Source organism: Maniola hyperantus, chromosome 1, assembly GCF_902806685.2.
Source record: "Maniola hyperantus chromosome 1, iAphHyp1.2, whole genome shotgun sequence".
Classification (NCBI taxonomy): Eukaryota; Metazoa; Arthropoda; class Insecta; order Lepidoptera; family Nymphalidae; genus Maniola; species Maniola hyperantus.
The window spans coordinates 4975775-4994560 of record NC_048536.1 but is presented as its reverse complement, the minus strand read 5'-3'; the positions used below and the strand labels follow the sequence as shown (position 1 = coordinate 4994560).

The 18786-nt window shown below is 37.0% G+C and overlaps 1 long non-coding RNA gene across 1 annotated transcript in view; it reads right to left on the bottom strand.

Annotated features, from left to right (window-relative positions):
- LOC138403209 (uncharacterized) overlaps positions 1–18786 on the bottom strand; it is a 394515-nt gene that overhangs the window by 200273 nt on the left and 175456 nt on the right. The window lies entirely within an intron of this gene.

Below are 18786 nucleotides of genomic sequence, written 5' to 3'. Positions count from 1 at the left end.
GTCGGCATTTCGGCTTACATCACTCTCCATAATATTATAAATAGAAAGTGTGTTTGTCTGTTGGTTTGTCCTTCAATCACGCCGCAACGGAGCAAAAGATCGGCGGGGCGTGATTTTTTGCATGGATATAATAGATAGTTAAGGACCTGGAGAGTGACATAGGCTACTTACTATTTATCCCAGAAAATTGAAGATTTCTACAGGATTTCAAAAACTTGAATCCACTCGGACGAAGTTGCGGAAATCAACTAGTCTATATTTATAAAACTGAATCGCCGAAATGTATGTAGGCGATAGGCAGCTCATGGCTAATCGGCACTCTGTCACGTCACCGTCACGCAAAGCGGCACGCACCCGCATTTTGTGCTCCTATCGCGTGTACATTATACTACCTATACCTATCCACTGAGCTAGTGTCTATTCTGCCAAATATTCGGCATTTATGGTTATTTATATTATAGCTAGCTATAATGGTTATGCATGCAAGCAAAGGGACATTGGCATGGCAACAGGCAGCGGATGGCTAATCGGCACTCTGATAAGTAAGTACCTAATATATTATTATCATCATACATTCACTAAGCTAGTGTCTATTCTGCCGAATATTCTGCATTTATGATTTAGTTATATTATGGCTATGATGGTTAGCATGCAACCAATAGGTACATTGGCACGGCGACAGGCAGCGAATGGCTAATCGGCACTCTGTCACGTCGCCGTCAAGCACAGTGGCACGCGCTCGCATTGCGTGTTTATATCACTTTTATACTATTGTAAATCCACTGAGTTAATGTCAGATCTGCCTACGCCTATCTGATTGTATATGGTTTAGCTACAATATTGTGGATGTGCCTAATGGTTATGCATGCAACCAATAGGTACATTGCTACGGCGAATATTTACATAGCTCTACCTATTATGGCTACGTACCTAAGTATAATAATTTCTGTAGGTATGCAACCACCACACTGGCACGGCGACAGGCAGCGGATGGCTAATCGGCACTCTGTCACGTCGCCGTCAAGCACAGCGGCACATATTCCGTATTTATACATAACATAAATGAATCTACTTAGTATATTCAACAAATGAATACTGTTTACGATTATATAATACTAGCTTATGCTCGCGACTTCGTCCGCGTGGACTACACAAATTTCAAACCCCTATTTCACCCCCTTAGGGGTTGAATTTTCAAAAATCCTTTCTTAGCGGCTGCCTACGTCATAATAGCTATCTACTTACATGCCCAGCCCGATCCGCTCAGTAGTTTGAGCTGTGCGTTGATAGATCAGTCAGTCACCTTTTCCTTTTATATATTTAGATAAAAGATAAATGAATATTGTACATTTTATTTATTTATTCACAAATCAGCTGAGCTTATATCATTCATTCTGCATTATATTTTGCATTTATAGACGGATCAATTTATTTCAAAAGTTCCCTAATCTCTAACAACTTTCTAACATAAAACATTCTACTAACAAGAGTTTAGACTAGGTGCAAGGTATTCATCAACAGGAAAAATTGGATGTGTGGAAGTGCTTATTTTCAAGATAATCACGAAAATCAACAAAACTGCTGTAACTTTGTAGTTTGTATAGGTACCTACCTATCTCCTTAACTTCCGATTTTTCGTCTATACGACAACGTTCCCGTAGTTTTCATATTTTAGGATTTATTTTTCAGTTTTATAATAAGTCAGCAAAAATGTTATAATTGGAAATACATATAGGGTAAGTCCGGGAGAGATGCCTATACGGTATAGATGCCTACTAAATTTAAAACTTAAAAAAATAAAATTGTGTAAACTGGAACGCATCTTTATTACATCAGTTCAAGCTTGGCGGTCAGTGTGAAACTTTTGCGCGCAAATTTATGGAGGTTTAATTAATATTTTGATGTTTATTCATAAAATAAGGTAAGTGTAGTTAATTAATACGTTAGAATACAATCTTTGGGATAGTTTGGAGTAATTTTTTGCCCTGAATTCTTCACTTCAATAGTTTAAATTTTTTTCATAACCCAACATTGTGATCTTGTTTTGTTGACGATCCGCCATTTTGGATTAGAAATGCTTTCGGATGCGTCCAGAGTCGATAGGCATCTCTCCCCTATGATCGGGAGAGATGCCCAATAATGTTTCAGTGTTAGATGCCCAGTAAATATTAATGATCTGATATCTTTTTATATGCCGAATGAATACAGAAGAAAGCCTACTGTACGTACTGTACGGTTTTGAGTAAAAGAAAACAGCACGCTGAGGTGTTGACACCGGAAAATTTGAACAAAATTAGGAATAAAACTAAAATAAAAGATTTAAAAAGCCGTTCTAATAAAGAATCAGACAAGAAAAAACCAAGGGGGAAAAAACTATTTGGGGAAAAACCAAAGAAAAGACTACCGTCGAATAGAAATTATGCAAGATTAAACAAGAAAACCCGGCCAAGTGCGAGTCAGGCTCGCGCAATAAGGGTTCCGTACTACAGCCGTATTTTTTAGACATTGAGCATGATAATTCAAAAACTATGATACATAAAAATAAATAAAAATGTGTTTTAGAATGCACAAGTGAAGACCTTTCATATGATACCCCACATGATATACTTAGTTATCTTACTTAGAAAATTGAAAATACTAATTATTATTTCATGACCATAATTTTTTTTTGTGTGTGATGTAACCACAAATTCACGGTTTTCAGATTTTTCCCCGAATATCAGCTATAAGATCTATCTGCCAAATTTCATGATTCTAGGTCAACGGGAAGTACCCTGTAGGTTTCTTGACAGACCGACAGACAGACAACAAAGAGATCCTATAAGGGTTTCGTTTTTCCTTTTGAGGTACGGAACCCCATGATTCAAGCATTGAGAGCGATCATATTTCTCTCCATGATAGTTCATCAGAAATGGACATAGAATACGAAATTCTTGGAGATATTTGCATAGTGTGTGGGGAGCTGTATTATAACGCCACTAAAAAGTTATGCGACTGGTTACAGTGCGTGCAACACCACATGTGGTTTCATGAAGATTGTAGTGAAGCTTCAGCGAAATGCCTAACGTGTAACGTCTAAATTATGTGCTAATAAACCTGTAGGCATCTATCCCTGATATCTATAGGCAACTCACCCACATGCCTGGGTGAGATGCCTATTTCGTATTTATTTTAAAAAAATATTTTTAATATGGCAAATGTTACACAATCTTTCCAATTTTATACTGAATGGCATTAATAAACAGTGATTCAAATAAACAATGTGTATTTCATTCAGTATCTTACTTGAACAATTAGTAATGATGTTTTTTCAAAACTATAGGCGTCTCTCCCTGACTTACCCTACCTATATACCTACATAAGTGTTTGCACATAAGTAGGTAAGTACCTACTTAGTCTTATGAACGCTTTCTAGACCGGTAGGTAATGCCTTCTGCCCTTTACACTGAAAGTTTACCAATAAAGGTTATCAAAATGGTTATGAAATATAATTTTTCAAACTCGTAATCAAGAGCAATCCTAAATAATATCAAACAAAGTAAAAATAGAACTCTAAACAAAAACTTTGCGACCAAAAGCCTCACAAGTGAAACTTGACATTTAATCTACCTATACCTACCAGCTGGCAAAGTTTAATTCCAAAAATATAAACCTTGCTAAAAAGGAATTTACGTAATCAACATTAACCTTCTTGCGTAATTAAATTCACGTGAACGAGAACATTTTTACACAATGTTTTTTTTAAATTTAGAGCGGCCGCAAAATGTAAAACTTTGGCACTACCTATCGGTTGTCTAGCCTTTTTAATTTGTAATACAATCTATTTAACAGAATATTACCAATATATTATACGTATGACTGCTTTAAACTCATGTTTGTATTTGTCGGAGTATGTCCGACGTCCGGGGTCCTTATTCATGGAACCTATGCACATGATGCAGATCATGAGTGATAAAATGAATATGACTCACGATAGTTTAAACGCCATTAATACTACTTACCATATTTATTTTATTTACAAAAATAAATAATAAATTAAACACACACATTTATACATTAAAATATGTCGGTAAACCACGAAATAAGCTTAAAATCATTAAAAATAAATAAGTTAAAGGTAAACATAAAACAATTGACCAAATATTTAATATGTACCTACTTTTAAATAAATCTATAAAGTCTTAAAAACGTTATTTAATTATAATAAAAACTGCAATATAATAACTAATTAAAATATCCCAAATATTTAAGAAAAATGTAATAGATGTGTATTACATATATTAACAAGGAAAATGATTTATTAATCAGTAAACTACAGTGTCAGTAAACTAACATAGTAAACTAACATAGTAGATATACAAGTACAAATTATAAAACTAAAATGGAAATGGGCCGGACATGTTTGCAGACAAAACCAGGACAGATGGGCAAAAACAGTAACAGAATGGTATCCTAGAGACGGTAAAAGATCAAGAGGGAGACAAAGAGTTAGGTGGAATGATGATTTTGTGAAAATTATGGGAGCAACATGGCAACGAATGACCCAAGATAGAGAAATGTGGAAACGACTGGAGGAGGCCTTCGTCCAAATGGGGCGTACTGAAAAATAAAAGTGGAAGAAGAATGTATATACCTAATAAAATATGAAAATTAGTAGTGATATACAGAATAGTATTGTGTACATATTAAAAAATGAAAATTTATACAGTAAGAAATTAATAATTTAAAAATAGCGATGACATAAATAATAGTAATGATATATAAATATAAATGTAAATGTAAATAAGTATTATGTATAAGTTTTGTTTTTTTTTTGATTCTATTAAAATATGTATATACTGAATACTATGACAAATGTAATTGCATGTAATGTTTTTCAGTAAATAAAGGCTATATTATTATTATTTTATTATTATTATTATTAAACTACAGTGTCACGACTCACAAGCTAATTTTATTATCAGTTACACTCGAACTAAGTAGGTACCTACCTAACTAATATTTCTTCCCCCGGGCAATTTCTGCTGTTATGCCGACCAGCTTTTGTCCGAGTTAATAAAAGTTAAAACAGAGTTTTGAAGTATTTTTGGGTGGTTGCTAAATCCGGAAAAGGTGACGTCATATTACGTCACTCATTAAGCAGAGTTAAAAAAGTTATGTCGCAATACTTTTCACTTCACGTTCATATAACTTTGTTTATTAGTTTAGACTTTAGAGAAATAACAGTTTGGTCTAGTTACTTACCTGTTTATTTTGCTGTGAAAATTCAACTTATACTTAATACAAAAATTCTAATAATATTATATTATCTTAAATTCGGTTAATACTCGTTAATAGATAGAATTTATATACCACGGGTACATTATTATTGATTAAAAATAAAGTCTCTTTACCAATATTTAAAAAAATATAACAGCGTAACCTCTAGCGTATTTTTATCCAAACTAAAATTATTATTCCCGGGTGGTCTTTGAATAATATGTCATCCAGCCACAAATCGAACATCGATAATCTATATTTGTATGCGATTGTTTACATACAATGGAATCGGTGAGTCGCTGTTGTATTAAAAAACAGGTGTCGTATGGCCAAAGATCGGGTACTTCCATTACAATGGGAAAAGAGCTTTGATATGTTTATCAACCCTTTAAATTTCGGGGGCGGTCTTTTGAGCGGCGAACAATCGTTTCGAAAATCGTTTTTTACGATGATTATCATTACGGTGGGTTACTGACAGGTGAGATGTCAACCACATCAATGGTTAGGCTTTTATTGTGTGGTTAGGTTTGTAAGTTGACCCGATAAGATGCCCTTGTTTTTTGACGAGATTTTTTTGATGTACCTACTATTTAATAGGTAATATTTAGGCAATGTAAAAGTATGTCTGTTTGTTGGTTTGTCCCACGCTCACGTCGCAACAAAGCAATGCATTAACATGATTTTTTGTATGGTTAGATATACGAGTACCTAATTAAAGACCTGAAGACGAATAGAATAAAAGCTAAAAGCTAATTATTATAACAGAAAATCAAAGCTTTCTCACTGGATTTTTGAAACCTAAATCCATGCTGAGGAAGTCGCGGGCATCATCTAGATGGAATGTAAATAAAATTTCTTCTAGTCCTTGTGTTACTTTTTTACAGATTCCAGGTTTTCCACGATGTTGTGCATGGTTTTGACGTAGCCTGAGTGATTAATAGCAATAGCATATTTTGGTTAATTATACAAACTACAAAATAAATACAGATTGGTTGATTTGATTAAAGATAGGAGCCTAATTTTAGAGTACCTACCTACCTAAGTAGATAATATATTATTTAAATTACTCACCTAGTAAAATTTTACCTACTTTACACAATTCGGAGATAGTAAAGAAGTAACTAACACTGTAACGAAACTAGATTTTAAGTAAAAAATAATATACTTCTAAAGATTTTTCTTTCTTGCATCCAGTGAAGGCAGGGATCAATGCCGTTGCAAAATAAACAGCAGTTGGTAAAAATAGGATCGAGAAAATCTCACTCTGCTTCAGTATTAAAACAAGTGGGGCCTACAAAAGCGATACTCTAAAAAATGCACTGGAAAATACATCGCGAAGTTTCTGTTGAAAGTGAGGTAACGCACGGAGCGTTGCGACTAACCAACCGTGGAGCTAAGGAAACGGTACAAGGCAAAAGAGGAAGTCGAGAAAGTGGCATGTTGTGTTTGAGGTTTGAGCCAAGTATAGTCATTAGCTCTTTCTCTCTTTACTACTCATTGCTACTGATGAGAGAGCGCATGCAGAGGCATGTACACTATACAGTCTAGCTTCTAGAGTACCTATTTAAAGAAAAAGCAATTTTATTATTTATTGTTACTATTTTCAAAGCTAATGTCCGCACGAACATTCGCGTGGATTTAGGGATTTAAAATTCCCGTGGGAACTCTTTGTTTTTCCGGGATAAAAAGTAGCCTATGTCACTCTACAAGTCTTTCACTCTAACCATGCAAAAAATCACGTTGATCCGTCGCTCCGTTGCGACGTGATTGAACGACAAACTAACAAACCAACAAATAAACCAACAAACAAACACACTTTCGCATTTATAATATGGGTAGTGATTTGATTTATGTTTATACCTCTACCCTTTCTTCGACTAACAAAGTTGCCTAAGGTTGTATAAATATTTCTTCAAATTAAAATATAACCAAATATCACTGACGCGCGAAAGTGTATATGTCTATCTATTTGTGAGTGTGTGTATCTCTTTGTCTCTGTGTTACTTTTCTACAACCCTTTGGTTAAACTGATTATAATGAACTTTGCGAGAAATTTACGAATGACATAATATTGTATTATACGCTAGTTTATATCCTGAAAATTAAAGGGTTCCAACAGAAATTCTTAAAAATCTTAATCCACGTGAACTAAGTCGTGAGCATCATCCAGTTACTATTACTTTCATAACCGGAGTCGATGACGTCACAATGCAGGCGAGCGAGAGATACGATAGACGTAGTGACAGAGCGGGGAACGCATTTCATAGGAGTCACAGTTCACTCGCTAGGTTATAAGTCCAATAGCAATCAAATCGCTGTTTGCCCACACCTTGGGTCAAATCCTTCAGCGCTAGCTGAATAGCTGGTGTCGGCAAGGCGAGCGCCTACCGCTGCATATTTATAAAGCGCCTCAAACACTATAAATACTTGATACGAGCCGGCCTCGTCGGGTAATGGAGTAAATACAACGGAGCACGTAATTTGTGCTGCAATGTCGAATCATGTCGAGCATAAGGCCGTATTTGGGATTAGCTGACATTTCTACAGTTGACGAATGTGGTTATTACGGCAAATACTTATGAGTTTTGACGATATTTTTCTGAACTATTTTCTCTCTTATTTTCTTTTATTGATTTTGCATTTCGATATGGCCAAGTGCAAGACAGATCGAGGGTTCCGTACCTACTAGGTACAGTCACATTTTTTTGACATTAAAAAAAACTGTTTTAGAATGTAGAGGTAAAGCCCTTTCATATTATGATACCCCACTTGGTATATTCTTACAACCCTCTTACACCCTACTTTGAAAGTTGAAAATAGTAATTAGGTATTATTTGTTCATGAACACATTTTAATTTATTTTGTGATTCAACCACAAATTCACAGATTTCACATTTTTCTCTTTACGGGTGCTATAAGACCTACCTACCGGCCAAACATGATTCTACGGGAAGTAAGTAACAGTCTAAGTACCCAACATTTTTATATTAAGTACCTACCTATGCTAATAATGTCATATAAACAAGTATATAATGAGGTACATATATAGCGTATGTAAACGCCGACCTTCTGAACGCTGCACCAGGGCGTCACCAAAGACGCCTGTACCGACCGATATAGCTTAGATAAACGCGCACATCACTATGCAAACTATTTCTCCAAGAGCTCCGTGTCCACAAAACGTCTAAATACCATAACAATGATAAATCAATTTGAACTCAAAAGGATAGACCTCATAGTGTATTCTTCAATGCAGGTGAGATCGGAATAATCTGACATGGTTGGTTTACTCTACACCGTCCACCATTAGCTAGGTACATAGGTACCTGTAAGTGTGGTGGGAACGCGAGGTGAATACAGTATGGGCGATGTAGTGGGCCTAAAAAATTAAAGCCGCCGACGGTACTTGGAATGCTAAATAAAGATTTGAATGGTGGAACGCGCTCTGCAATGCAATACCGACTTAGGCGTGTCACGTCACGTTTTTTATATTTTTTAATGAACTTCGATGAAACCCTCATACTTCCTTTTGATTTCAATAAAAAACGATTACTTAATAAGGGATCAATGTTGGTATTAAGATCTTATGAACGCTTTACATATAATATAACTAGCTGATGCCCGCGACTTCGTCTGCGTGGAATTAGGTTTTTTAAAAATCCCGTGGGAACTCTTTTGTTTTCCGGGATAAAAGAACCCGGTTAAGTAGCCTGTGTCACTCTGCAGGTCTTTATCTATACCTATGCAAAAAATCACGTCAATCCGTTGCACCGTTGCGACGTGATTGAAGGACAAACCATCTAACCAATAAACCAACAAACCAACAAACAAACACACTTTCGCATTTATAATAAGGGTACTGATGTGCCCGAACTAAGAATAGAAAAGCCATGGTTCCTCGATCTCTCAACTGTCACTTGAAAATTACGGTTAACTTTGCATAAATAATGATGTACCTACTTATTTCTACATTACAATACTCTTAGTCCCACAAATACCATTGAAAATATACTAAAATATATTCAACCAACAAAGATTTCTAGCTAAGCACAGCATGGTGGAATTCCTGTTCTTAGTTAGGACGCATTATATAAATTTCAATTGGTTAAATTATAAATTAATGAAATAAAATATGTAACTATTGGAGTAAAATTATAGTACTGAGAGCTGTACCTACAATTTCTCTTAATCAAATTCGTCTGTCGTTGACTTTTACCAACATTCTGAATTTCAGGAGACAATGTACATGAACGCTCTGTATAACATCATTTCAGCGGCGACGGAAAGACATATGATTTCAACACGGCACGCTTTGAATGATCAATTTTCTGGGTAATATTGGCGCTGTACAATTCTGTTTTATCTGCGGAAGGCGTTGGGGCTCGCCGGATTTAGGGGTCAATGGAGACCGGACGAGTGTGAATTTTCGTTGTGATGCGTTCAGGCATTGCGTAGATTGTGTTAGTGATGCGACTAGCTTATGAAACTGTTTCGAGAAAGTTTCAAATCGAGTAATTTTTTTTAATGAAAATATCTTTTAGGGCTCCGCACTGCAACGGCAAAAAAGAGCTCTATTAAGGTCACTCTGCAATCTCTTTATGTCTATTTGTAATTTTGTATTCTGTTCGTCTGTTCGTCCGTCTCTAGTTCTTCTCGTAGACGGAATGAGTTAAGTACAAACACACCTTTAGTCGGATATTTGGTGTTGAATATAAGTATTCTACTTTACTGCTCTTTGTCTTTCCGGGATAAAAATAACCTGTGCAAGCTATTTCTATAACAATTAATAACCACAACTTCGTTCATGTAGATTTAGGTTTTTTTTTAAATCCCATCGGAACTTTTTGATTTTTCGGGACAAAAAGTAGCCTATGACAATCCTCGGGATGCAAGCTGTTTCTGTACGAAAATTCGTCAAAATTGGTAAAGCAGATGGGCGGTAAAAAGCCATCAGTAGGTATATAATATATATGGATAAATTGAAATTATCTGATCAAGAATGGGCAATCGAGAATTTTGTCGGCGAATCTGTTTCACGGCATCACTAGCTAATGTGGGCAGTGGGCGAACGTGCTAATCTGTGGCATGTCGGTGATTGGGCAGACGCCGATGTCCAATTTTCCGGTGGCGACAGCTGCATTAGTTGGTCAGACAACGGCCGCTTGCAAGCGGACATTTTGAACACCTGTGTAATGTCATTTTGTAGACGCAAATTGCGGTGTTAGTTGATTATTTAAAGTTCTTTAGGAAGTCTTAATGCCTAAGCTAGCTAAAACTTAAATCTATGCGAAATAGTGGCCATCATCTACCAAGTCCACCTTCTAATCGGAGGTCGGGGGTTCGATCTGGGCACGCACCTCTAACTTTTCGGAGTTATGTGCGTTTTAAATAATTAAATATCACTTGCTTTAACGGTGAAGGAAAAGATCGTGAGGAAACCTGCAGGCCTGAGAGTTCTCCATAATGTTCTCAAAGGTGTGTGAAGTCTACCAATCCGCACATGGCCAGCGTGGTAGACTATGGCCAAACCCCTTCTCACTATGAGAGGAGACCCGTGCGCTGTAGTGACCCGGCGATGGGTTGATCATGATGATGATGATCTACCAAGTCAATAAAAATGAAAAGTTTTATCAAAGATTTTTCTTCACACATTTGTCTCAAACCACCTGTCTAAAACATATCCCACGATTGCGTTTATTACCAATCCCCTTGTTCCTTAAATCGAATAAAGTGCAAAATAAATTCTTCCAGTATACGGAGGGTTGTTGAATTGCAGGTTTAATGAATTGCATTAATATTGCATTAACGGGTACCGACTGCCCCCCTGCAGCCCTGGAGCCCTGCAGCAAACAATCATTAGAGCCCAGTCCGCACGTCGTATTTGCTGCGAGATTTGTTTGCGAATACAAATTGACATTAAGGAGTTTTCTGAACACTGTTCATGGATAAGGATAGTTTTTTCGTAGACTTAGGTACCCCTGTTCCCACTTGTAGTTTGTCGTTCGTCGCTTGATCTTCCAGTGGCAGTACATTTTGACACAAAATCGGTTTCCGACAAGTGCGAGTTGTGACAATCCGACCAGGCTATCTTGGCGCGTGGCGAAAATCGGAACAAACGTTTCCGTCAAGTGTGCCCTTTGTTCTTGTTTGAATATTCTAAGCCTTTGTTCTCCAACAGCGCCCCCCTGTCAATGTCTTTCAAGTGCCAAGAGAGCCTTGTCGCAATGCTTCGTATAAAATGTTCTGCCACTGGAACATCCGATTTATATCCGGGCCCGACAAGCGACAAGTGGGAACGGGGGATGAAGACTACAAAAATACGACTTTCAAAAGAATTTTAGGTACACAAACTAGAAACACACATGAGGATTTAGGTCGAGGCTATATACCTACAATTGATTCATTCTTAAATGGAAAATCTGTGTGGCTGAGTTTTCAGTTATCCTTTGGTGTAGTGAATTGTTAACATTGATGAATGTTTTAACTTTTTATAATTTAAATGTACTCGTTATTTAGTACATTGTAAAATGTCGTTAAACACGAAATTATCCTAAAATCATCAGGACTGCTGCGTACCTACACTACCTAAGTACTGGTATACAATGTAACGGCTATAACTTCGTGTTTCAGCGCTTACTTACTCAAATAAATATTATATATCTAAACATTACCTACTTAATATGCATATGGCTTACACACATTTAGAGCCCTCAATAGTGGAAATTTACACCTCAATACAATTTTATAATAATATAATTTATTTCCGGTAAAAATTAAAACTTGTAAAATATTGTTAATCTCAGTCCTAGCCCTCCGGACCCTAAAAATATGTTTTAATATCGAAGCGAGCGAAATTAATCTCAGGCAAACAAGAACGCCTGCGGGCCGTAATACAAGTAAAAATATATGAAGCGGAGGAAAAGAAACCAACCATATGCCGGCCGGGTAAACATTTACTCTGCGTCCCCCACTCTATTACGTCATTGTTCTCCATCGATTAGCACTGTGACGTCGTGTTTCATAACAGTCTCGCGACTCGTCCACTCCTTCTTATTGTTCAGGCTTCCAAGTAGTCTCGGAGCCAACTGTAAAAATATGTGACTAATTCTGCTAACACTATCTCTAATCAATTTTTTTAATGTTACTGTAAAACTTGAAGATATACCTTATCTAATTATATAAGGGTCTCCATTACAAACGGAACAAAAATATAAGTGATTCCATGGTGAATTCTTACCTACTGGTATCAGCCATTTCTGCTGCGGCGGCTCCCAATCCTGATGCTGTCTCCTTAATATAACACATGATCTAAATTGATAGTTCTGGTCTAGATCTAGTGCAATCCTTTTCCACAGGGAGCTTTACGAAATGAATTATAGCACTATATATTTACATCAATCTATCAATAGAGGATTGCATACAATATAAGTAACCGCATAAAAAAAAATGATCTGACGAACTTTCGGCAACGGCAGCCAATTTCAATGGAGAAGCAGAAAATTTTATACTGCACAAGATGTGCAGAATACAAGTTTAATCTCTATTGACTCACTTTCATAGTCCGATACGAGGACTGCAGTCGGAAATGACCGGGGAGAGATCAGGCGTAGGCTTTAGGAGTTTTCTGAAGCACGGGAATACGAAATTTCCAGCTAAGTACTGCTACAAAACATCTAGTCATCGGAGGTTTGAATTATAAGAACAATTATTTTTTGTCACGTACCTAACTACGTATCAGATGCAATAGAAATCTCAAAGTCGTCTCTTACTTCAGAAATGTTTATTTTTATTACCCAAGCTTCACGTTTCTAAAACAAACTTTCTTTCGTTGGTTCCATAATCTTTGTTTTCGCTCATTTTTAAATCACGCTTCTATATAAAGTTTAATTTATGAACTTTTGTTTCGGCTTCGCAGATTCTAATCTTGGATTTTGCGTAACTCTTTTTTTCAATCTCGACATACAGTGCGAAATCAAATGTAAGGTTAAGACACCGTGAGAATCACTAGTCGGTTCGGCTCCCTGATTCAGAAAAACATATTTTCAACAAAAAATAAAACTCCAATTGCTGGCCGGGGGCGTATAGTGATCGAACTAACCTGTCAGCCCCATGTTAAGTGGTTTTGAAGGAACCTCACAGCCATTGTCCGTATAACCAGTAGCGTGTTTTCTCGGCAAATGTTTGAATTGGTACCGTATTTATTAATATTATCCTCGGTTATAATATATGTGTGTGTTTGTGTTGGAATTCTTGCAGCTTTATTTGATGTTTTTATAGGATCGAGAGCAAGTAATCCGTTCCGAAATTCGACATCCGTCAAATCAATCCTTTGATATAATTTTGGCATAACAGCGAGTATAATGTGCAGAAAAAGTTTTTGCGATCTCGTGAAATTTTGGTATGTAAACATTTATCAGAATTTTCCTTAATTTGATGCTCTCAAATAAACACGAAAACTAGTATACAGAAACCATCAGTTGCACCACGCCTGGTTACCGCTGACGTTAAATTTGAACACCAAAAAACCACTTTGGGTTGCAGACCCAAGTTCAAAGAACCCTGACTAGGGTTCTTTGACTTTTTACCTAAATCTGACATACAACTTTATTTATGGAAGTATTCTTCAACGTTTCTGCTGTGGTTTCTGATACGAACCGCTAAGGCGTGGAAGGACCTTCCGGAGTCCTGCTAGGTGATTCGCTAACTCAGTGTCTAACACAGAATGATAGCCACCGAGGTTGGTTGGTTCTACATTGCTGCTTCACTGGGTGGTAATAAAATATTTTTTCGTAGAAAACCTTCAACGGATTAAAAAATGAGCTGTGTGGCTATCGTTCAGTGTTAGACACTGAGTTAGAGAATCACCCCACTGGTTTCCTGTCAATTAGGTAGGTATAACCACAATATCTTTAAGGCAAGATTAAATAAGCAAGCGCGCTCCTACTTAGACGTCATGAGGTCATTGCTTTTTATTAGGTCTGACTGTTGTCAAGCGCAAGTCTACTTATCCCACAATTTAAAAAAAAAGTAAAAAAACAATACTGAGCTGTGCAACAAACTTTCCTTGTGTAACTAGACTTAAGCAAACAGTACCTACTAATAATCCATACTCCATACTAATACTATAAATGCGAAAGTGTGTCTGTCTGTCTGTCTGTCTGCTAGCTTTTCACGGCCCAACCGTTCAACCGATTTTGATAAAATTTGGTACAGAGGTAGCTAGTATCCCGGGGAAGGACATAGGCTACTTTTTATCCTAGAAAATTAAAGAGGTTCCATGGGATTTTAAAAAACCTAAATCCACGCGTACGAAGTCGCGGGCATCATCTAGTGGTTTATAATAAGAGAAAATCAAAAACGCAATTCGATATTCGCTACTCATTATCAACGAGGCCGCGAGACGCATCGGCAACTCACCACCGACCGGAGCGATCGAATCGCGTCCTCCTTTGTCCGCGCTCACAATAGCTTCCATACATCTACCACAAAACTCTGTAGCTACTAAACTACTTGCAGTAACATTGACCTATTGAACTCGCCGGTGAACATTCCAATGTATAGGTAAGTCCCGCAAATTGCTAATGCGCGTAGCAGCCATTTTAGTGACGTCAGCACTAGACTGAAGTTTCGAGCTGATGGTAGGTATATCTTTACCTATTTCGGCTGACGTCAAAATGACATCATTTGGATGTTAATGAAACATGGTTCCAGCGCAATAGCAATTTGCGGGACTTATGCCTACCTACTTATTTCTTTCTGATATTTACATTTACACCAGACTACTTTACTGAACTATGAATTGACATGCCAGAGATAGGCATTAGACCGTACCTACTTCTGGTAAATTGGCCAGTGGAATTTAAAAATCAGTCAAGTGCAAATAGGACTCGCATACGAAGGGTTCCATACCATCGTACAAGAAATATCACTTTAATATATTTTTTTTAACATTTATGGCAGCCATTTTGAAATTTTTATTGTTTTTGTTATAGCGGCAGGAGAGATACACATTCTGTGAAAATTTCAACCTCTACCTATTAGGTATAGTTCACAAGATACAGCCCGCTGACAGACAGACGAACGGACAGCAGAGGCTTCATAATAGGATCCCGTTGGCAACCTAGCAGCTTCAGAACCCTAAAAACGCACCCAATTGAGAAAACTACCTCCATTTTGGAAGCCGATTAAAATCCATAAAAATGTAACGCCGGGAGATACCTACTAGGAAAACTCTGTAGGTAACACTCTGGAAGTGTATTTTATGCATAGTCTGTACAAAATGACTTCTCACGCGCCATTTTAACTCTATGGGTCATATGTTAAGTCAAAAGTACGGTTCACCTTTAAAATAAGGACTAGAATCGTACTTTTGACAAGAAATTTGAAACAAAAAGGTAAAATGCCGAGTGAGGAGTTAAATTTTACGCGTTATAAGTAGTGTACATCTAATCATTAATCGGTTTTATTACATAGGTTGGATAGTTTCAAAAACGGTCATAGGTAGAAACATTTTGTGTTTTGTAATTTATATTAAGAAGATTAGGGAGCAATTGAGCCAAAAACAAATACAAAATCCGGAAATCATGTCTCTACTGCAATGTCAACGCAAATTGCATCGTTGAACCGGGCAGACCGATCCAATCGCGCATTTGCTTTTATTAGAGCTCACAATAGCCTATGTGCATCCCCCACTAGAGTCTGCTACTAAGTTCTTTGTAGTAACATTGGCCTATTGAGTGAACAGGTGAATCACACAAAGAATGTTTGGGTAACTTTATTGGTTACCGATAACAAACGATAAGTTGAATCACATCAAAATATTTTATTATTTTCTAGATGATGCCCGCAACTTCAAACACGTGATGCGTCTAGGATAGCATGCCATTTTCCAGCTTTCGTCCTTCAATCACGCAGCAGCCGATCAACGGATCCACGTGATTTTTCATGTATCGTATGAATTATTTAAAGATCATCATCATCATCGCGTCCCTTCTTCGAAACGTAGTTCGTCGGTCATCATGCGAATTTAAAGATCAGGAGAGTGATATGTACCTATACCTACTATTTTTTACGGAAAATCAAATAATGTAGTTCTCACGGGATTTAAAAACTTAATCCCTCAGGGACAATCACGGGTATCATCCAGTGTATTAATATTAAATCGTAAGGCACAATTCAATACTCATCTCAATTGCACAGATGCAAGTCAAATCGGTCCGATGCGATCGCGCGTATATGCTTTTGTCAGCGCTCACAATGGCTGGCGTAGATACACTCACCACAAAAGTCTGTACAGTGTACTCCTTGCAACATTGACCCATTGAACTAACAGGTGAATCTGACAAAGCATTTGTTTGGGTGTCTCCGCTGAATTAACGCCCTTTGCCACGCGTTTTGTCGACTCTCTTCTTTGTTGTTACTTTTGCATCGTATATGCGGAAGCTTTTGTATATTATGTATGTTTGTAGAACTTTGGTATGATAGCTCATTTTCAATGATGACGTTATGAAATCTATATATATAAAAGGAAAAGGTGACTGACTGACTGACTGACTGACTGACTGAATGACTGACTGACTGACTGATCTATCAACGCACAGCTCAAACTACTGGACGGATCGGGCTGAAATTTGGCATGCAGATAGCTATTATAACGTAGGCATCCGCTAAGAAAGGATTTTTGATAATTCAACTCCTAAGGGGGTGAAATAGGGTTTTGAAATTTTGTAGTCCACGCGGACGAAGTCGCGAGCATAAGCTAGTCTAAATATATAAAAGGAAAAGGTGACTGACTGACTGACTGACTGATTGATCTATCAACGCACAGCTCAAACTAATGGACGGAACGGGCTAGAATTTGGCATGCAGATAGCTGTTATGACGTAGGCATCCGCTAAGAAAGCATTTTTGAAAATTCAACCCCCAAGGGGTGATGAAATATAGGGGTTTAAAATTTGTGTATTTCTGTCCACGCGGACGAAGTCGCGATCATAAGCTAGTGAAAAATATAACTTGTCTAATTACTAAGATATTAAGCATCAATATTTATTTTAGGTAAATTTCTAAGCCCCTAATACTTGTACTTAATTATGTAGATACAAGCCTGACTACTTTTGAAAAATTAAAAAAGACTAAGTACTGTTCTGCCATGGTTCTGCCACAAATTAGATGAAAGTTAAAGCCAGTGTCATTTGAAATGATGTAAAGATTCTAACAACATACATTTAATAAACCACATAGTAGATATAGTTATCTCATATAATATTATAGGTAACATAATATAGGGTATTATACAATATTAGGTAGGTATAGATTCACCTAAAACAGACCGTAAGCCAGCTAACATGTCCAGAACAAAGCCACGTACAAGATCCATGTCTTCAGTACCCTTATCATGTTTAGGTAGTAGGTATGTACCATACTGAACTTCGACTGCTCCACTCACATTTACGTACCAACACAAACACTATTAACTATTTGCGGCCAATTTAACCAATTACACATATTTGATTAGGCACCCATTAAGTAGGTACCTAGGTTTTGAGCCTCAATAGCTCAACGGGTAAAGGAGTGGACTGAAAACCGAAAGGTTGGCGGTTCAAACCCCGCCCGTTGCACTATTGTCGTACCTACTCCTAGCACAAGCTTGACGCTTAGTTGGAGAGGAAAGGGGAATATTAGTCATTTAACATGGCTAATATTCTTTTAAAAAAATGTTTATAGTAAGTATACCTAGTTACAGTTTTTAGGGGTTATCACAATCAGATGCAAACACGTCAATAATTAAAAGTATCTAAATTGTTTAATTGATTGAAACGTAGGATCACTTCCCATATTATCCTTTCCTTAATCCACGCAGTGGGCATCAGTTAGTGAAATAATAAAATCAAGTAGTTATTTTAAGTGATTGCTTTTTGGGCAAAGTATCATTGAATGACAAAGTTGACTAGGTTGACTGTAACTCTACCATTCAGGACGTCTTATTTAGAAAGGTGGAATAAGCCCTTTATGCTTATTGAAATGTTCAAGTTGATATAGCTTACGTTACTTGTATTGGCGATATTGCATTGCATAGGTAGGTAGGTACGTAGGTATATCCTTTTGTGCCTTTGACCGTTGCGGTACTTGTACCGTGTAATTAGCGTGGAGCGATTAATTAATAGGGAATACACGTCTATACCGAATTAATGTCGCTACATGATCAAGTAAATAGGGTTGCTATTTGCTTCTATATAACTAAAGTTAACTAGGTACATCTATTATATAAAAGCAGAAACTGACTGACTATACCAACCCATAGCAACCAGTGTCTAGAAAATTGGCAGCGTTTACGTCACTTATCTTTCAAAAAAAACGGGATGTGTAAAAAATCTAAATCCACGTTAATTGTTATCATCATCATGATTAACACACTACTAAGATCGGGTCGAAGGGTTTAGGCCATAGTCTACCGCGCTGGCCCAATGCTGATTGGCAGACTTCACACACTTTTGAGAACGTGGAGAACTCTCAGACATGCAGGTTTCC